General features: G+C 43.5%; 2 long non-coding RNA genes across 4 annotated transcripts in view; one reads left to right on the forward strand and one right to left on the reverse strand.

Moving 5' to 3' along the window:
• Nucleotides 1–242: 242 nt before the first annotated feature.
• LOC118257084 (uncharacterized) lies at nucleotides 243–15563 on the forward strand. Of its 3 annotated transcripts, XR_004781456.2 has the most exons (5): nucleotides 243–413; nucleotides 5852–6041; nucleotides 11777–11922; nucleotides 13111–13386; nucleotides 13506–15563. It is a non-coding gene; the product is annotated as an uncharacterized LOC118257084 (long non-coding RNA). The 3 variants fall into 3 exon arrangements; XR_007709036.1 differs by lacking the exons at nucleotides 243–413; nucleotides 5852–6041 and having other exon boundaries at nucleotides 11579–11922; nucleotides 13506–15231; nucleotides 15322–15563; XR_004781455.2 differs by lacking the exons at nucleotides 243–413; nucleotides 5852–6041 and having other exon boundaries at nucleotides 11579–11922.
• The window catches only part of LOC118257083 (uncharacterized), a 68524-nt gene continuing 52741 nt past the window's right edge, over nucleotides 393–16175 (reverse strand). The window contains exons 5-9 of the long non-coding RNA XR_004781454.2: nucleotides 15386–15489; nucleotides 9857–9962; nucleotides 5396–9069; nucleotides 2938–3084; nucleotides 393–562 (exon numbers count right to left, since the gene is read on the reverse strand). This is a non-coding gene — a long non-coding RNA (uncharacterized LOC118257083). The remainder of the gene's footprint in view (nucleotides 563–2937; nucleotides 3085–5395; nucleotides 9070–9856; nucleotides 9963–15385; nucleotides 15490–16175) is intronic.

Genomic DNA, 16175 nt, shown 5'->3' on the forward strand with positions numbered 1-16175 from the left:
TACTTCCAATTGCCACCTGGAGCGCCCCCTTATAAAATGACTTTTTTAGGAAAGACACAGTGCTGTGCAACGTCCAGAAGGTGGCAAGCTTTCAATGCATATTGCTCTGTGCTTCCACTCGTTTCTCCAAAGCAGAGGCAAGCCAGGATTATGGGAACCTTATTTGTTCATGGGCAGAAAGACTGTGTCCAAGTATGTGTGTGTGAGACAGGGAGACTTGCCCGTGACTAATCGGCAGTGTCAGTGACAAAGGAAACAATGTCCTGCTACAGACAGTCACAGATAACGGGCAACTCAGCCTGTTATCCTCCAGGGCAAGGCACTGGGAGACAATAGCCAGAGAGACTTGGGCTGCAGCATTTTCCCAGGCTTTCTGAACATACTGAGTTTGCGACAGCATCGTGCTCTAAGAGGTGAGTCAAATCCATCTCTATCAAAAGAAAGCAAAACCCAGATGGTCTTGAGAAAGTCATGTTCTCCCTCCGCAGACAGGCATACACGCTTTAACTTCCTCCATCCATCCTGTTCAGTGAAGGCTGTGTTTAGTCACACAGACGCGTCCCTGCAGGATGACAGCAGAAATTATGCTTCTGGGCATATACAGCACTAAAACAGGCAATCGTGTGTTGTACACATATAGCTGGGTGCCCAACTACCCCGTTTTGTTTTACAGAGGACCTACTCTAGTCATCCTAATGATCGATGGGTTGTGGCTCTGGAGGGGGAGGTCAGGCAGCAAGCTTTGTGAGCAGCTGGACCACTGACCTGCCAGGCTGTCTACATCAACTAGGGCAGCTACTCCTCCTGCTCTTTGCCTGTTTAGGCTTTAAACTCCTTGGTTCAGGCACTGTCTCCTACGATGTACTTGTTTGTCACAGAGCCTGTGACATTCTAGTTCAGTTTCAAGGTTCTGAACCTCACTGGCAAGCCAGAGGGTCCTGGGATGGCAGCAGAGCTTCGTGGCAGGTTGCCATCTCCCCAGAGCCATGCCAGTGCCATCTCCTAGATGAAGTCCTCCCCTGCAATGACTGAATGTGCTGCTCAGAAGATAATCTTCAGAGCCATTTTTCAGGCTTTCCTGACACTGCAACACCAAAGGCAAAGGAGAGGAGATGAAAAAAAATTATTTTTTTTTCCAGACAAGCTTAAGTTTGGAATATGTGAAGCTAAAAAAAAGCAAATACAAAAAAGCAAATAACCTCAGTTACCCAGGTGACAGCAAGCAACACAGGGGCTGTTATTGCTGCTTGGGTCAGGTGTTAACTATGATTTCGGATCAGCTTACAACAAAGCCTTGGCACCTGCTCTGTTGCTCTTACCTAGTGAATGCAACTTTCAGGGTAGACAGTTAGCAAGAGTAAGACAAGCATGACAGCATCCCTCCTCCAGCTCAGCTGGCACTGCAGCAAAATAAATTTCCCCTGAGTACCCGGATCACGTAGGTGTGGTGTTGTTTCAGGGCTTTTATGGATTCAACCATTTTTTTTTTGGCCATTTACAAGAAACACATGGAGTACAGCTCTGATCACCTCAAACATCTTCAAAAAGCACCATGACAAGAATCCCTTTTATGCATCCCTGCTTCCTACATCACCCAAAATGAGGAATAAAATTATATCTCCCTCTCTCTTCTGCCTCTAACCTAGTACAGGTCACTGGTGACTTCACCAAATACAGAAATGGAGGTGGAGATGCTCAGAGACGTTATTACAGCCTTTATGGGTATTTGGGGGTGCATAACTACGTATAATACAAGATTAATAAAACCTACACCCCGGTCTGTTATTCCCTTTGCAAAGCCCTTCCTGCAGCCACAGAATTCATTTTCTTTAGATCTTCATCCTTTCTGTAAAACTTTGCCCCTCACTCATTTCTATGAAATCTCTCCTAGCTGGAATATGTATTTAAATGCACTATTTGAAAGATTAGCAGGGCAGTCCAGAAGGAATAGCTGCAGAAGGGCAATGAATTACCCTTCAAATTACCATGAAAAAAAACCTTGAAGCCAGCATGGACGCCTTTGTCGGGCAACTTTCACCAGAGCTGCTTCCAACAATCCCTTCCTGAGAGCACTGTTAATCATGGCAGCGTCAGTCTTCCGTTAATTGTGTCGAACAGTGGTAAAGCAAACAACACCTCCTACTCAAGAGCTCTTCTTTGTGGAGAAATCTCTCCCAGTTTTCAGGGTGTGGATGAGCACATGGGAGCAGCCCTGACACCCCTTCAGCAGCTCACACATTTCCTCCTGTGCCTGGAGGGCTTTGAACTCCTCTTACTGCTACACAAAAGTGTGAGACACGGGGAATAGGATCACTGGGGGTGCTCTCTAGTCTAGGGCAGGTGCTCTTCTACCTGTAACCAGGAGCAGGAGGTGGGAAGGAGGTGGGCTGGTGGGACTCTGGCCTCCTATCACTTGAGAGTCTGCACTTTCATCTGTTATTTGGTCTGGCTCTCTGCCTGGGGAAATGAACTTGGAGCTTTTTCCTAATAAATACACAACTGATACAAGTACCATCATCAATTGCTAACAGACTCGTCAGGGACATTAGCAGATGGGATTGCACTCAGAATTAATTGTCCTCACTGAGATAGCAGTCCATCCAAACCATCTGAGGGAAGTCAGCACTGCCTATTTATAGAGAATGAAAAACGTCAACAGACCCAGACAGGGAACTCTGAATATGTGGCTTAAATGTAGCAGCTCAAAGATGTCTGGGAAAGCCCAGGTATCTATGCCTTCTCTGCATCAACATTTGTCCAGGCCCAAGGGTGCTAGCCAGCTCTCCAGGACTTCTACAAAAGAAGCCAGGGTAGAGCAGTGGCTCAGACCAGTCTGTGAGTACACGGGAATCCTAGAGGAATGCCCACAGTGCCTGTTCAGATCGACAGCAGCGTTTGTGCCAGGGGAGATCAGCACTCTGTGCTTACTGTACTCACTCTATTTAGATTAATCACACTGATTCTGTCTGGAAATCCCAGTGGGAATTAATTAGTGACCTCACTGCCTTGTCCCTTTGGTTACGGAGATCCAGGGCACTGACATCTGGTTTCCATGCTTCAGCCAAGAGGCAAGTGGGAACTTCCCTGTTCAAAGAACAAGAGGATTTAGTTAAAATGCCAAGGACACCTTACCACAAACCGGGATTACTGTCAACTGCTCTTACTGCACATTGCTGGGCCCAGATCCATAGGAATTTAGGGACTGAGAGGCCAAGTCCTGACAACCTCTGTTACGAGTGAAGGAAAGGCCCTATGTCTCTTGGGCATGAAAATTTCTGACAGACATTAACCTTAAACTTGGAATTCTTTTCAAAATGGGTTTAAATCTATTTCATCTGATATACAACTATTTGCTAGTCTACAAATTGCATCCAGTAACTGAAATTAATTTCTGGAGTGCTCTGGATTTTATAGACTAAAAACAATGACTTCATGGTAAAGCAGTATTAGGTATTAGATTCCTGCACGAAATATTACACGATACCATTTTTGCAATTTCCTCCTTGCTTGATCATGATAACATAGTCCCCCAGGCACTGGAAAGCCAGAGAATATATGCCAAGTGGAGGAGAGGGAAAAGTGAGAGTTGCCAGTAAGACAAAACACAATGAGGGAAACAGTGTTTGGGTGGCTGCTGTGTGATAGGGAACATTTTGTCTCCTTTCTTCATCAGTCGTTCATAGTGGCGAAGAGATAATAGTTTTGAAAAGCTTGGAAGCAATTCTTAGAGCTGCTTTGAACCAGCTTCCAAGCAGAGCTTTGCTTGTCTTGTAAATCCCTTCCTCTCTAAAGTTTTAAATTCAATAGCAATGACAACAGGAAAATAAGTACCTCCAACTAACCTTCATCATTCAAAAAGTGGACAGAAAGTAGGAAGCATGGCAGTGTGGTTTATATTTAGGTTTAACCCTTTTTTCTGCCAACAGTGAAATGCACCAAGGGATTCTACACTCATTTCTGCTCTGACTTGGTGTGACTGATAGTGGTACCAATTTATTCTTTTGCAATGAGGCTACTCGGAAGAGAGAACTAAACCAAAAGCTGAGTGACACAACAGTGCAAGATGTTGACTAACATTTTTTCTTTCAACTGTTTACAGAGGTAATATGCTCAAGGAAATTACAGCTGGTTAAAATGCAAAATTCCTGTCTATGAGGAAATTTACGCATGGCTCTAGCACACTTCACAGAAGAAAAGGAGCAGTCACTGCCCTGCAGAGTGCAGGCTTAATGCACACGCATTTCGAAGCAGCTAACTGGAAATATGTTTGGGGCTGGTGCAGTGTTTTTGCATAATCGTTTATACCAACCCAGTTAGCTGCTGGCATTTCATGGTGCTGCAAAGATACCTTTGGTGAATGCAGACTTATCTGCCATGGAACAATCTTTAACAGCTGTTAGAAGCACTGTCGTTTATTAGCTGCATGACTCCATAACGCAATAAAATTACATCCTCCATTTTCAAAAAAAATCCTCTTGATGAAAGATGCACCACAGAAAATGAAACCAGAGAGACTACAGTTCTGTGCCTTCTACTGTTACAAGAAAATGAAGAATCACAAGGCAAATTCTTTCTATATAGCCCCCAGAAGGCATGTCTATAATACAGAGAAGGCCAGGTATCCTTCTGCCTAGGGGGCAAGGTCTCCAAAACCATCTTACAGTTCTAACTGCCCAGGTAAAGTCAGTTACGTATCCAGGTGTTTGAGAGGTTCGCTGAGAAATGAGAGGACTCCAACTCACTCATTTTTAAAGATCTTTAGTCCTGTTTAATTATCTCTCCCTGATTCATTTTGGTGTTTCAGAACAAAAGATGTTGAAAAGAAACTGAATGTTGTGGGAGGGTATCAGAACCAAAGTCAGCCCCCCTGCGGATAGCTACCATTAATAATCACTGAGAAGAAGAACCAAGGGGGCAGGAGATTAGAACTCATGCTAAAAGCCAAGAGAGCCAAGAGGTGTCTTCTGAGCCCCTGAGGAGAACTGTCAGGGGCTCCAAGCCTGCAAGCTGGTTCTCCCTAACTCCAATGAAAACCTCCAGCTTGTTTGTTGTTTTGGTACTTTCATCATATTTATCTACAATCTCAGAAAATCTCCAGGTCACCTTGAGATTTTAGATGCATCCAAACTACAATTAGCAAATGCAGCATAAGGTTGATCCATGATGCTCAGTCCCAGCATATCACAGTTGCAAAAGATGATTGTCATCCTGTTGAGGGCAGTTTCCCACAGGAAAATTACAGAGGATACTCTGCTTCTTTTTGCAGCAGCTTCCCAACTTTAAGTTTCCCAGTGGTCTGGGTTTCTGACAGGGAGACAAGGGTTAAAAAAAGAGAAGACCATGCTGAGGAACAGCTACTGGTGGACTGGAAGATAACATATTTGAATGCTCTCACCCACTGACACGAATGCGTACATGGAATATGCTACAGCATGGAGCACGCTTACACTTGATCCTCAAGAAAGTTCCAAGGCTTAGCTGAAGTTCTGGTAAACAAGATGGAGAGAAGGCACATGAGGATTTAAAAACAGGCTCAGACTTGAAGTGACAGTGTAAATTTATACTCTGTTTTCATTCCCTCGGGCTAGTGTACTTTCCTGCATTACTTCCTACTATGCAAGTGAGCAGGTACCTCTGTGCAATGGCACATGTTGGAAGAGGCTTGACTGAATCAGTGGTATGAGAAACTTGCTGGGGATGAGCATGTAGCCAAGGGTCAGCATATTCCTAAATCATTAATAAATGCTTTCCAATTAATCGGCCTCTGCACATGCAGTGATTCAGGCCTGAATGACTCTGGGGAACTCGGAGGGTGGATCACACTTATTGTTTTCTCTCCTTTCTCTTTCAGTGAATCCTCCTGAGAAGGTGTCAGCTCTCCTTCACCTCTGATGGGCCTTTTTGCTGCTCCTGTTGACTGCAGAGGAACTTCAGCAATTCAATTTAACAAAATGGAAAAACTTACTATTTGCATTTTCAAATATTTATTCAGCTTTGTGATATTATCACAACAATGAGGAAGGTTTGAAAGGTTGAGAAAGGTTTGTAAGGTTAAGAAAGGTTTCTGGGCTTGAAACCAAGTTTACATCAAGTAAAGAAATCATTGCTACCTGAACTGGGTTCTTCCCCACCATGGTCTGCCCTGGTGATTGTCCCTGGGGATGCTGCTGAATGGCCTCCCAGAACTTACACCAGCTCCCCTTAGCAGTTCAGAGCCATACACCTCATGTGGCATTAAGTCCATGGAAGAATATTGTATTTTAGAGCCACAGGCAACCAACATTATTCCTTGGTTGATACACACAAATTGCCTCCTGCGCGGAGAAAACATTAACTTTCAGCCTTTTTAGCAAATACACTGAGGAACAGAGATGTTTTCCCAAAGTTTGTCTAATGTATTGTCCACAGAGTAGATGGAGTAAAGATGCTATAGTAATAACAGAAAAATCTGGAATGAAAAAGAAGTCCAGAGAGCCAAATAATAAGCTAGATACCATGTGGAGTGAGAGATGTCAAAAACAAAACTGAGAGTTCCTGCCTTTTTGAGTGTAAAGGGAATTGAGGGTTGGATTTGAATGCCAGGATCTCTGGTACAATTTTGGTTTCTGGTCCCATGAGGTGAAATTGTAGTCATCTGGAATTTTTGGAAGCTGTGGGCGCGGCACTCACCAGGAGCCGGTTCCCAACCAGGGAAATGTGCTCACAGTGTACAGAGTCCAAAAAAGTACACGGCCTGGCATTTCTTTCAGCCTTCATTAGGAATGGAAAAACACCATTTTAATTTGTGAATATAAACAGTTAATGATTTTTCCTTCCACTCTGCAATGTCTATCATTAGCAATTCAGATCTTTAGAGAATTAAAAAAAGTGAACTATTTTGCATTTATATTTAACTGACACACACTGGCAATCTGTAATCAGGAACTCAATATAAAATTATGGAGGGGTTATTTTTTAATCTCACCTCCTGCCTATACACTATTTGAATAAATAAGAGCACCAGAGGGATTTTTTTTAATTAACTGTTAATCCAGAAGTGCACACTGATAAAGTCTTAAAAATGACCAATATTAGTATTTGGCATTCCTAAAGTGAACATTGCCTTAGTCCAGCCTCAATCCAGCCTTAATCTACATTGTTTTAAGAGTGGGTCTTTAAACTGTGCAATTCCATATCCAAAGACAATAACACAGAGCTTATCCTTTACATCGCATTGAAGAAAAGAAATCCTACAGAAACAAAATGCTAAGCAAGAGCATCTTTTTTCTTTTTTTCAAATGACTGATAAACCTGGCAAGGAGAAGTGGAGGGAAGAGCATTACATCCAGCAGCAGTTCAGAGCCAACACAGGGCAAAGAACAGAGAACTTCAGACTTGCTCTTGACAGGACCATCCCCACAGCTTGGGGGCTCATTACACAAAGAGGAATTTGTGTGTGTGCTTTAAAGAAGCACGTGAGAAAAAATGTCATTGCCTACTCAGGCTCTGGCTGCAAAAATCCTTTCTTTGAATGCAGCCACTTTTAAAGTAAAGCAGGAACTATTATAGCAATGTTACATCCAAGTTTAAGAAAGATATGTAACTGCTGGAGTAAATTGCTACTTTACAGGCAACTTACATAGTTTCAAAAAAAGTTACAGGGATTGGGGATGCTGGTGTTGAGGGATTTGGCTTCAATCCTTTACCATGAGCACGATGATTTATGTGGACACCAGGCAAACTTTACAATAAGAGACTGGCTTGGAAGCTGAAATGGTGGAGGGCAACTACTAAAGCTAAAGCAAGCTTCCCACAGCAATGAGGGCTTTACTTGGAGGAATTCCATGAGAAAGCAAAGTGTGGCGAGATCACATCCCAAGTTGAACTGATAGAGGTGAGGGAATCCTTCTACAGCTGGAGGCTGATCTATACATATAAATATGTGAAGTCACAGCTTCCATTAAAGTCTATCCATCACAAGCATCTTGGCATGTGATAACTCCTCTCAGTCTGAGTGATTCATAGAAATGACCCCGTTTTCACCAGCAAGGGAGTTTGTGCGAGATCTTAGCATGGAAACTGGCAACACCAAGAGTTTAGCAGAGAGATGGAAATAATGTACCAAGTAGAAAAAAATGTGGGGGAGGATGTGTGCACAAAACAGTTTGGGAGTTTAGGAAAATATCCAGCCTCCCACTGAGTTGCTATGGGGTAATTAATGAAATGTTTCATTCTCTCCAACTTTTCTTCCAACTTCTTCCTCCCCAGGGGCAGGAGCTATCATCAAAGAACATTTTCATTTGGCTTAGTAGGTTAATAATGATGGATGGTTTAAAAAGAGCAGGCTTGGAACCCATCTCACCTCTTGCTATGAACATTAATCAGACTACAGTTGGCCAAAATGTAGGTGGAAAGGAACACAAAGCTTCTTTGGTGTCAGCTGGCATACCAGTAAACAATACGACTCAGTAGAAACATTACAGATAGTAGATAAACTAGGAGCTGATGATGTACTCATCTGCTTCGATTTTACTTGGCCTCACTGTGTTTTGTGAGCTGATAGATCACCTGCCAGTCTGCTCACACCGTGACACTCCAGCTAGCAGACTATTCAGTTTGAAGCAAGAAACGGGAAGGTCAGTTGGAAGAAGTCCAAAGAAAAGCAAGAGGAATTATCAGAGCTCTAGAAAACGTGGCCTGTGATGAAAGATTAAAAGACTTGGTTTATTTAAGTCTGGAGTGGAAAGGCTAAGGAAAGACATGATAACAGTGCTCAAGTATGTGGAAGGTAATTGCAAAAAGAAAAGGAATAAAATATTTACTGAATCTATTGTGATAAGGGCAATAAGTCATAAGTTTAAAGTGTAGCTGAGGAAATTTTGATGAGACTGTAGGGAGTGCACAGGAATAGCTAAGCTGCTGAATAATTTGTGGAGGGAAGCTGTGGATTTCCCAGTGCTGCAGGCTTCTGAGAGCAGGCAGGTCACGCTGCTGTCTGCAGGCAGTAGTTTAGGTATTGGAGACACAGTCTTGAGTCACAGCGGCTGGCTAAACAATTTCTTGTGGTCCCGTTCAGACTTTTTCTACGATCTGTGATAAAAATTTCTTCTATCACTCCAAGTGAAGGACACAGGAAAAGCAAACTCATTAGCAAGAGTTGATGTGGAAAAAACAACTAGATACTTAAAGTCCTAGGGATAGCAATCCCCAGAATGTCTTAATAAAATCATATTTTGTACTGGAGACTGCAACTTAACCATCAGATAAAACAAGTGAAGGGTTATTTGTAGCATGACTAGAGACTGGGGCTAAGGGAAAATTAATGTTCCACTCATTCATTTTGAAAATATTCTCATTAGTAATTGCCCCATTTATACTTAGAGGAAAACAGAATGTTCAAATTCCTGGCAGCAAAGCACTTCCCTAGTTGCAGATAAATATTGATATTGGCTTTAAGTCAGTTTACAAAGAGAAATTAAAAGAAAACAACAGCTCCAGTTGATGCCTGTCAGGCCTTGAAGCATCGTTTGAGAAAATGTTTGGTGAGCATCATTCTGCAGGACACTAAGTCAAAAGTATTCACTGTTATTATTCTGATTAGAGGCATTCAGGAGAAAGACCCTGTGGAGCTGGGCTGCTTCTGCTGGCAGTCCTCAGCCCCTTGCCCGTCACAAGGAGTACAGCATTTGTACAAACTCACAAGTATGCATTTTCAGCCTAGTTCACCAGCGCTGCACTCTGTGAGTGCTTCCATCTTCAGGACTGATACTTGTGCTTTGCCAGGGCATTTGGTGGAAATAGAGGGTATAAATACAGGGCCAAACGTGGAGAAAATGCCTGAGAGGAATAAGGGGATCAACACCTATGCTATAAATACCTTCCTGCAGTCCCTCGGTGGGAGCACTCCAGATCCAGCCACACAACATCTGTGTCCTAATGCACCGTCTCAGGGAGCTTAATGGTGTGAAATGGTATGGAGATGCCTGGAAAGAAATAGTGAATCGTAATAGTTTCCTTCATTTGTGCTTAGACATCTGTGGCTTGGCTTATATGGGTTTGGACCTCAGACTGTGATTATGCTTGCAGGCAAGACGGTGGGCTGAGCCTGAGTAAGGTTTACATGGGTACTTGATCTTTTGTATCTCCTCCCTCACCCATAACCTAGTTAGCAGCTTTTCAGAAGCCAGTTTCTTCCAGCAAGCTGTATAGTACACAGCCCTTCCAGCACACAATGTTCCTCTTCTCTGCCGGAAAATAAATAATAACAAATTCTACTACTACTACTACCACTAATAATAATAATAATAATTCTTATGCTTTGTGATTTCTCTTCCCAGAGCAACTTCTGCCCAATTTCTGACTCTGTCCTACTGCTGGGTGTTTGTTTCATTTAAGCACTTTTTCACTGAACTCTAACCTTCGTGCCCACAACAGTCCTTTTCCCTGAGATGAGAAGCCAGAAGATCCTACGCACTCTCAAAAGCAAATGAGCCATAGTTATGAGCAGAAGGCAACAGGTAACTGGTAGCTGCCAGGCTGCAGATGTGCTGGCTGAGCTGTGCTCCCATCTCCCTTTCACAGGAGATGGGGCCCACCTCCAAAAATACTGGTCCTCTAGAGAATTTAAATGCACAGATTTTTTAGCATGAATTCACTTTAAACCAAGGAAAAGGCTATGAAAGCAAATTTCAGCCAAGGGGACAAAGACCCCTTGGCTCCGTATTCATCCTGAGGTGATTATTTTGTGCATTTTTTTAAATTTTTTTGCTAGTGCACTGGCACTTCATTTATCTTTTGGGAATATTTGCCAGCTTTCAATTCTAAGCGTGATACGTGAAACAGCTGCAAAGAAAATAGAAATGGCTTAAATTATTCACAAACTAATTGCAAACTAATGCCAAATCCTTAATCAGTGATGTCTCATATTCTGTGCTCAGCTTCATTCTTTTTTTCTGTTGGGGAAGGCCCGGATTTCCTGCCAGGGGCAGATGTCAGAAAACATGACAAAAATGCCCATTTAGCAGGTACGAAGACATGCTATCTGCAGATCTGACATGGACTTGCTGTTATGTCTTGGAAAAGTCAATTGCCTGCCTGTGCCTCAGTTTCCCCATTGGTTGTATGGCAATAATGGCACAGCACTACCTCTGTAAACCAGTGTGTATTTCTCTGACATACATTTGTCTGACATATATTCTGTCAAAACCAGTAAGAGTCTGGATGTCTTGAAGGGACATGAAGTGCTGTTAAAGGTGCACAACTGGCTACCTGACCTGTAGATAATTTACCTAACCTTCCAGCCACCAATACACAGATGATTTGTCCTGATCCTTGGGGACACTGATACTCAGGATTTTCCACTAATCACCACTATAAGGTTAGCTCAGAAAGTCATTATGTGAGCAGGAAACTACATCAGACCTTCTGGCTAATGTCCTTAACTGCCTTTTGCTTTTTTTAGTGTTCTGACCGGATATGTGGAGGAGAAGACACAGTTTGGAAAGACAGTGCAGAACAGCACATGAGGGAGGCAGGGGCAGTCAGGAGACAGGGGTTTTGCTTTCCTGCTGCACCGCCTGACCTCGCAGACATCGCCCAACCTCTGCCTCCACTCCCACTTCTTGGTGCATAGCTATCGGACAGCTCTTCCCAGTGTGGGCAGCCACAAAGCTCGCTCTGGGGCTCAGGGACATTAAAGTCGAGGAGGACTGCTAGATTACCTACTCCAGCATTTTGTGTTGGCCGGGCCATTGCATTGAAACAAATAATTTATGTCTGTTTAAAATATCTCTTCCAGAAAGGCATCCGGGCTTTGTCTGAAAACATCCATCAACACAGAAGTTCTCATGCAAAGTTCTTCAGCTTCATATCTGTTTGCTGCTTCTCTCTTTGCTGGATAACTGAGCTGCTCAGCATGGCCCAGGATTTTTTTTTTCCAGGAAGGTACTTACATAACATATTTACTTCACCTCTCAATATTCTCTTTTGCCAATAAAACATATTTAACCAATTTATGTTCTTGTTCTGAAGTGTTTTCTCAGCATTCATGGCAATTCTGTACCTTCCTTTACATATTTTCCCACTTCCTACAGCACCAGAACAATGTGCCACAGCAGGACAGTTTTGCAGTGGATGCGATGGCCGAAGACATAATTGAGGCAGGCTTTGTGGAGAGAAATCTTACACTTTACTTTATTAGAAAAACTGACTTAGAAGGAAAAGTTTTCATGTACATGCTATTTTTTGGTTTTCGGGTCCTAGACTACTGACATACAGAGGAACTGAATCACCCTTTTAGTCCCACTGTTGATCCCCTTACTCATAACCAAGAATTGTATTAACTTGCCTCATCTCTGTGAGAGATGCTGACAGACATTTGGGCTGGCTTATCTGCTCTGGCCCTTGCTTTCCACCAGTCACTACAGATACCCGAGGCACCATGCTCTTGACTTTTGTTGTGACCTTGAATAGTCCTAATGTAAACCAATAATAAATAAAGGATGGGAGAAAGGCTCTTTAAAGACTGGTCCAGCTCTTCAAAGGGGGAAAGTTTGTCTTAGCAGAAAAGTAAGATATATTTGAAAGATTTTAAAATGTGTACTGAAGACAATTGATTTTGGCCTGAAAGATGACATGAAATTCTGCTGTCTAAAGCTGTCGTGTCATCTGTGGTTGTTAATCTCTTCTGGAGCTCCCTGAAACACATTTTAATCTCTGGCATGCCCAGTATTCCCTGGTGTTATTCTCCAAACATCACTTTTTTCCTTCTGATTCATCCCTTGGACTTGTCTTCTAGTTGAAGCTAAAAATGGTTGTGCTCTGCATGAGACAAGCTGCTGTGCAATGTGGAGCAAGTCCCAAGTGTTGGTTTGAAATGTCCAAACAATGAAGCAACGAGTGATGTTGGGAGCTCACAGGAGAGGAGACAGGGCCTCCACCACCACTGGCCAATACCCTCAGTGCTTTTCTCTATGACCTGTAGCACAGAAGAGATACTTCTGTAAATGGAGTTGGTCAAGGGTATCTGCTTGAGGAGAACTTCCCCCATTTAAGAATTAAGAAAGGGACTAATTCTCCCAATTGAATGATATTTCGGATCCTATTACTTTTTTTTTTTTTTTTTTAATTCAGCCACTGTCAGGAGGATATAACTGATGCAGCTCCACTGTATAGTTATGTATGGGCATCACAGCATCATGTTCAAGCTAACAACCTGATCCAAAACTGTTCGCCCTGAGAATATGGTGCAGAGACTCAGAAAACTGATCAGCAGCTGATAAACTAAGGAATCTCACAAGAATCATCCCAAAGGCATCCATCATTTTGGCAAAAATCTGATTGTACAGGCTTTGGGGAAAATATTTTTCCTTACAGAGAATGTAAAAAGCAACAGGGACAGAAAAAATGGTGAGTTTGGGGTTTTGTTTTGTTGTATTCTCAGTCTAGGGGCAAATCTTTGATCTGTCTAAACCAGTTCATTTATTACTACTATGAAGATGAACTGAAAGATTTTCTCTCTTTCCTAGGCTAACTTGGCGTGTTTCTTCTCTGACTCCTGACATGCTGCACACAATTGCCACATCGGTATATTTCTGCAAATGTGACTGCTCACTCAGAACTCCATCCTAAGCACTGGAAAACTCCTGCAGCCTGAGAAATATAGCTAATAAGATCCATCTGCTTTGGAGACATTTTTAATTCCTATGATTTACTCGTTAATTTTCTCTTCTCTAATTACACACAAACGTTAGTGGGGGGAACTGGAAGAAGAGAAACAGGGAGAAAAAAAGAGCCAGCTGGTAGGGACCGACTGCACTTCGTGTTGCAGTCACTAGCCGGCGTGATCCCCACAGTCATTGCAACACAGCCTGGTCCCCGGCTCTTTCTCAGAGACAGATTGTGAAATGAGGAATCTTTTTCAAGAAAAATAGCAAAAGGGAGAATCCTGATAGATGAGGGGGAATTGTGCCCTAAATCTAAAGGTATTCTCAATGGGCTAGGTGTTATTACAACTATTAGTATTGTTATAAGGCTCTGAATGAATGGACCAACCCTCATCAATTCAGACCCATGCACCAAGACCTGGATGGGGAAGAGGATATTTAAGCAACAAGAAAAAGCAAAGTTATCCCGCAAAGAGGTGAGCCAGAGAGGCAGCACTAGCCCCTGTGTGCCCCGTGCCCCTGCAGAGACGTGCTCCCTCCTGTTGCCCCCTGCCAGGCCAGCAACCTGCCCCTCACGACTGCAGCTGCGCAGGGTGGCACAGCACAGCCCGGTGCCATGGGGGAACATTTAGACACTCCAAGTGTTTGATGCGTTTTGGAGTGGGGAATCAACTCACATCTAGTCCCCAGGACCATAAATCTAATTTAGACTGACACAATTGCCCATGCCCGCGCTGGCAGCTCCCTGGCCAGGGCTGTATGCAGAGGATGGTCAGCAGCCCCGGGAGGCATCTGGCACAGAGAATCACAACATTTTCAGGCAGTTGCTTCAAGGGTCCAGCAAATTAGTTGTACAGCCTGTTTCAGACAGACCTAAGTTCTGCCTGTGCTCCACGAGGGACGCAAACTGACTCTGGAAATATCTGTTCACCTGCCCTGACCCACTGCTGTGCAGGTATCATGCAGTATGTCACCAGCTCCACACAGCACCTGCTGCACCCCTCTGACTCCTTTCCTGCCTGAGCTTCTCAGAAATGGCAAGCAAACCGCACACAGGCAAAATCTGAACACGTGCAGCAACGTGAATGCTGTGGTTTGACTTTCCACAATGGTAGGGTTTTGCCTCACACTCACTTTCTGTTCCTTTGAGCTCTGCATTTAGTTATTTCTTGGTTTTACCTTTCCTGACTCCACTACTGAGGGACCTCCACAGCCCCCCGCAAGGCCCGGGGTCGCCCACAGCTGCTGCCCCCGAGGGGCTGCTTGAAGCCAGGAATTTGAGAAAAGCTGAATTACCTAAACCTGAACCTGCTGCTGCCGTTCCTGGAGTTAAGGCTAATTCCTGAGGGCACCACTCAACTTCATAAAACCTTTACAGGCACAGAACAAGATGGAGAAGAAAAACAGTTACCAGAAGAAATCATTTCTGTTTTCTCAACTTATAAAGGTGTTACCCATGCATTTCTAAAAGGTGCTGGGTAGCTCTGATAACCTTCATTTCGTCAAGATGAAACAGGGAAATAACCAATCTAAGGGCCAGACACACCAAGAAGCTGCTGTGTCAGCTGGTTTGCACCCCAAAGGAAAGGTAGGTAACCCACAAAGGTTTCCTCAGATTGCTCTCACATTCCAGCAAGCACAGAGCCAGACGTCATCCTGTATCTTGCTTTCTTGAAAGGAATGGAGACACCTCATTTCCATGGAGATCAAACACAGTTAGGTACTGAAATACCTGACCTCACCTGTGAAGTCTGCAGCTGAACCTAGGTATGAACCGACTCTTCCCCAGCACCATTACCAGTGAAACATCCTCCCTTTGCTAGCTCTGAAAGCATTACAATGGCATCTGGAAAAGAAAGGCAACAATCTGTGGAAGTCTGTGTGATTTTAGGTTACTAATAAAAATATGTGATAAATTCACTTCAGATTATTAGCCACATTGTTTATGTGAGATAGCCATTAAAAGAGATAGATAAAAAAAGAAAAAAAGAATTGTATTCAGAACTCTTTTCCTGGCTTTATGTTGTTTACATTTTAGATGTTATCCTCCAATATTTTATTGTTAATTTTATTATTTCCAATTTTTAAATTCCACCAGCAACAAACCAAGACGGACCACACAGGCTGCATTTCTGCAAACTCCATTTAAACCATTCTGCCTCCAGTTCTGAAATCCAAAAAGTTGACGAATTCCTCTCATAGCCCTGCTCCTGATTTTTAACAACCTCCCCGTGATGCAGGTGTGAACTATGAAGGTGTTTGATGTCACGGGTTTACGAGGCCGTGATTAATAGGCCAGGCAGAACTGCAGGACCCAGGAATGCTGCCTGGCTCCCAGGCCCCGGGTCTGGGCCTAGGCACTGGCAAAGCTCCAGCGCTGTGACGGGACCAAGTCTCGACCCTGCTCAGCCCTCCCTGCACTTCACTTTCCACGAGAACAAACTCAAGCCTGTACACTTAGAAATGCTCTGGAGTGTGCCTGAACAGGCCCCTGGTGAGGACAAGAAATGCAGTTTATTGCAGGGTACCGAA

Source organism: Cygnus atratus, chromosome 19 (assembly GCF_013377495.2).
Source record: "Cygnus atratus isolate AKBS03 ecotype Queensland, Australia chromosome 19, CAtr_DNAZoo_HiC_assembly, whole genome shotgun sequence".
Classification (NCBI taxonomy): domain Eukaryota; kingdom Metazoa; phylum Chordata; class Aves; order Anseriformes; family Anatidae; genus Cygnus; species Cygnus atratus.